The sequence below is a fragment of the Channa argus genome, chromosome 16 (genome assembly GCF_033026475.1).
Source record: "Channa argus isolate prfri chromosome 16, Channa argus male v1.0, whole genome shotgun sequence".
Lineage (NCBI taxonomy): Eukaryota > Metazoa > Chordata > Actinopteri > Anabantiformes > Channidae > Channa > Channa argus.
Genome location: NC_090212.1, coordinates 7079716 through 7085158, shown reverse-complemented (window position 1 = coordinate 7085158; position 5443 = coordinate 7079716).

The following is a 5443-nucleotide window of genomic DNA, read 5'->3' as shown; positions in this document are numbered from 1 at the left end:
CACCTGGTCTTTGGAGTGGGGGCAGAGGGGAGCAAACCTTCCTGCCCCGACTATGGAGAGACAGCCTTCCTCTGTAACCCACTCTCATTCACAGACATCATTCATGTGCAAATCATCCTTGGACCTATTGTTCACCCACTGCGCTTTCAGATACTTGCTGAATCAAGTGATAAATGTAACGGTAGGGCTGGAGATATGTTCCATATAGTGAAGCGAAATAATAAGACTTACCACAGCACTCATATTTGTTCAAAGGGAGCCAACTTTACTTTATACAACTAGCTGGAACAATAACAAACTCACATTTTGAAGTAGTAAGACTGGTTAAATCTTTTATTTTCACATTACACACCTTCTCCATAATGTGTAGTTTTAGTGTGCACAGTCCTTCCCTGCTGACAGGGTCTAAAACGTGATGAATGAAATGAAAATTGAGATGAATTAAAATGGTTTCATGTCATGTGCTGTAATAATGTTAATGGCAGCTAATTAATGTTAATGTTAATGATAATGTAATAAAGTTCCAATTTAGACAGGATTTGTGTGACTTGGGAACATTATCTATTTTCACTGCATGCATGGGATTGTTTGTTTCATTACAGTAAAACTTAAGGAAATCAGAGTGATTAACATGTACTTCCAAGCCAATATTAATTTTAAAATTATTTAAGCGTTTTTAAGGGAGGTTTAATCTGATCATTAGGACCCACAATGCCACTATACACTAATTACATTATACATAAAAAACATCAAACTACTTATGAGCCTGTTGTTTATTATTCCTGTAGGTAGAGGAAAAAATATATAGGAACATTACTAACTGTTCAATACTTAATCAATATTTCTATGAAGCCATTCTGGTAGGTACACAAGAGAAATAGCTGTAGGTAATATTTTACCAAGTTCAACTATAATTTCTGCACACAAAAATTTAATTAAGAGTGATTTTAGCAATAGTATTATTTCAACACAAGACCAGAGGTTTGCAGCTCTAGTGGCCATGAGGCTGTAATGCTAATTACAAAGAGAGCAGACAGACCTTTCTCATTGAAGTCACTTTCACATTTCACATCTCATTCACAGAAAAAGCACAAGTGTGAATAATAAAATACAAGGTGATGAAATTCCATTGACTTGCTTTAAATTCAGGGTCCAGATCTGTGTCTTAAATCTCTCCCTAATTCACAAATTTCAATTTGACAGATATTCCTTCTTCTTCACAGTATAGTGACATTTCAAATCCTTGTTAATCCTATTAAACACCAGTCCATGTCCCGTAGCACTTTTCTTTACAGCTTGGTAATAGTGGGGTATTATCCCAGTGAACATTTTTGTGGTGAGTTTGTGTCTGAACCACTGTCTACACCATCACATCAGTTTACAGTGTTTGCAATCAATAACCAAATAAAAAAATTCAATTATCTCCTTCCAATCATGCGGCATGTGTCATGGGGCCCATCATTGAAATCAGTCAGTTATATCAAGATAGACAAGATTTCCACATTATTACCTATGTGTTTGTAGTCTCCTATTACCTTAATACATACGATGCTTATACACACCTGGATAATATTTCATTGATTTTTCATAATTCATCATAATAACCCTGTTATTACAGAAATATTACTCCAATGTTGCTATGAAGATATTACTAAGCCATAGCTATATTATCTTTGTTATTTCTAAAATATTACCCCACTATTATCCTGCTATTACCAAGCAATAGAATAAAGTGCTACCATGAAAATCCTATGGGTAATCTGATTATTACCATGGCAATTTTGTATCATCAGTCACATTACATGTAGTGTGTATTTGCATTGATGCAACTTCATATAAATATAAATTCACATTAATAAAGGGGTGGAATATGTATCAAATAGGGAGGAACTTTGGACACTGATACTTACTGATAGAACAGAGACATCTACACCTGTCCTTTTCCTGCTATGAGACAGCAGTCCTATAAGCTGCTATATGAAAAGGCAAGTTAGGTTTCAACCTGATAGTTGCAAAGTTTTAGAGGTAATGTTACCTTAATCTACTTTACAATGACCATATTAAGGGGAATCTTCAGATTGGATTTTTGTTTAATGGGAATCCAGTAATTACTTTTAGAATTACATATAAGTGAACATATTGACCTCCTGGAAGTGCTGCATTTACAGGTCAGGGATCAGCAAGGTTCTCCTATGTGACCTTCACTTTCCATATGAAAGTGTAGCATGAAAAGGTGTTGCATCAAACAGTTTCAGATCAAGAGAACAATTGACGAAGATCACCATCTCTATACCCACAATGCCAGGGTGATCAAATAGGAACAGTGCAGCTCATTCACAATGCACAGGTAATTTTAAAATTTCTAACTTTTTTTAGAGTTTGATCTTGATATGAATTTCTATATTCTAAATATCCAATGTTATATTGAATGAATACAATCAACATTTAATAAACAAACGTGGCATAACTTTAAGTAAACTGCTGAAAATCAAGATTTATACATACATGTACAGCATAACACAGGAAACAGCCTTGGAGAAGGCTTGGAGAAACAGCTAGATTAAGCTTTGCAATCTGAATAAATTGGTTTTGTTTCAACATTCAAGGACAAAATTGCTAGTCCTAGCCAAAGTAAACATTTTGCCAATAACTCTGTGTAAATCAGTGGAAAAAGATTGTTTAACTCTATATAATGGTGCCTGACCTCTTTGAAAAAGCCCAAGCTAGTGTAATTACAAACACAGCCTTTTGTCTCTTTAACACGCATACCAAAGAAGCTGCCGAACAGGCCACATCAGAATGAATGAATATTTAATTGAGGCCTATTGAGGCAGAAGATCAAAATGGCCTTGCTTTATATGATTATTCACTGATAAAAAAATAAAAGTAGGGAAAGGGGAGAATGGAGGCGCACACTTGAGAGCCTCGGTTAAACCACAGCATTGTTGATAAATGTGTTTAACTTTGCCACTTGCTTTCATCTATTAGTCCTACCATATACTGCTAAAATTAATTTACTTTTTAATCAGAGAATCTAAAATGCATAAAAGCATACAGGGACAGAGCGGACTGACATATTTAACTAGAGGAAATCATGGTTGAAATTTGGTAATTATTATTACTACATGGTGTGCATACTGCTTCTCTAACCAAGACTTTTGGAAGAGCAATTTGGACACATGCATGAGACTGAAATGCAAGACACCAATGAGAGAATGGTGACCCCTTCTTATTGGAAGTTGTCCGGACAAAAAGCAGGTCAATGTGGCTTGTGAGGGAGCAAGACCCTCCTCTCATCTTTCCAGACACTCAGAGCAGGAAAAAAAAGGCTGAATTGATGTGGGCTGTAGATGAATGGCTTTAAACTCTTGATAGTATGCCACATTGAAAGGAACAGGCTTCAATACTGAAAAAAACTGTAGCTGTTGTGAGCTCAAATGCTAAGCATGTTTGTGTTATTTTGTCTGTGGTGTTAACTTCCTTTTTCTCAAATTTACTTAAATGAGAGATTAATCAAAATTGCTTAAAAAAGTTTTTTTTTCAAAAGTTTAATTTGCTGCTGCTTACTGGTCAGCAGGTTTTTGTGCACTAAAACAAATCTGGAGGCTCAAGCCCCTGCTCATGTCCAAAATTAATCCAAGGTGTGTCTGTCCACATTAATTATTATAATGTGCTTATTAAAACAAAATGCTTTTGAATGCAAAGGAACATGCATGAAGTAAAAAGCTTTATGCCTCGAGTTTTGCTTCATACTGTTCTGGCATGCTGACCCCAAAGGCATTCTTTCTAAACTCATCATTACAGTATCACCAGCACTTATGCATTCTCCTTGTCACTCAAGTCAACTCAATATGCTAAAGGAAATTTTGTTTGCAGGCAACAATCACAAGACTCAGGAAAAAGCCACAATGCAAAAAGTCAATGATGAAACAAAGTCATAAGAACTTTAGATGCCTGAAAATACACTTCAAATAAAATACACTTAAAAATAAAAACAGGTTTTCTAAAAAGGTTTTTTATATTTTGTATCAATAACCTCACACCTAAATGTCGCTATACTGATAGAATCCACATTCTATGTCACAATATTCTGATTTCTGTAGTAGCTCATTTGTGTGTGCTGCTGTTGTATCTACTAAAACATTTCTTGCTATGTTGTCAAAACACACGATGGGTTTAGTTTTGTATTTGTACCTTTAACAATACAGTAGTGTGTGAGACCTTGGCCTTTGTCACATACTCTATAGTAGATGTTGAGTTGTATGGGCGCATGCAGAGTGAGTTCCAGCATTAGGTAAAAATAAAGAAATTCTAGATATTTTCACTCATTATCAGCAGATGTGCCTGTATGTTGCAGCTAAAATGCATTTTCAACTGCTACTGAGGCATGTAGGTTTAAAAAAAAATCAGTTTAAACATTCTGTATCTCTACCATTGCTTTGCACAGATGTGCTGTTTAGGTTTCCTTGATCTAACAATTGTGCATTTTATTTTCATCTGAAAGAAAAATGTGCTTGCAGTCATACAGTCTTTCTGTCCTTTGGTTTTACATTGAACTATTGGGAATAATTATTACGATCAAGGACAGTCGGGCCTAGATTTGACAGCTTCACATTTGATAGAGACAAAACCTTGAGTTTCTTATTTTACAGAAATACACAAAAGTTAAGGAGATCACACGCACCATATATTTTTTAATCCACTTCAATGTCAGTCATGTTAGCTACTACAATCTGCTCTGCTACAAACATACAATAAAAGTATTAATAATGGGCATGTTTGCAATGCAGGAATAAAAAGCGATAAATACCTATTTGGCTTTAATACGAAACCATCCCTACTGACCTCAAAACAACTGAGATTCTGACTTGTGGAATGTGTTTCCTTGTTATATTTAGCAAGAGATAATAATGGTCAAATCAATACAAAGAACACTGAAATAAATTAGCAGGATATGTTGCCATCAGTTTCAGTAATGCCACTCTTTGCTATAGTAAATGTTCCATCCTTCTTCATTCTTTAGACAATTTATATCTGGAAACACTATCCATTCACTCAACATTAACGTGGATCTTCAGAAAAACACTGTTGTAAGGGTGGAGCTCAGCCTAATGTCTACCTGAACATGACCGCTCAAGTAATGTGGTGAAGCTATTAATGTAACCAAGTCAGCTACTATGTCGATAACTTCTTTTAACTGCAAGATTAAACCTCAACCATCCTCTCATGACAGACTGACTGCATAAAAAAAAAAAAAAAGAATGAAGTGAATATTATCACCATCGTCTCTCTGGCATAGAATCAGAAAGGTTCTTTTTAAAAATGTTATTGTGTTAGTACACATTAGTACAATATAACTCCACTTCCACTATGAGCTATCTGTCGCACACAAGTATCTGTTGACATGCTCCTTAACATGGATATTATGTTAGGGAGCCTTTTA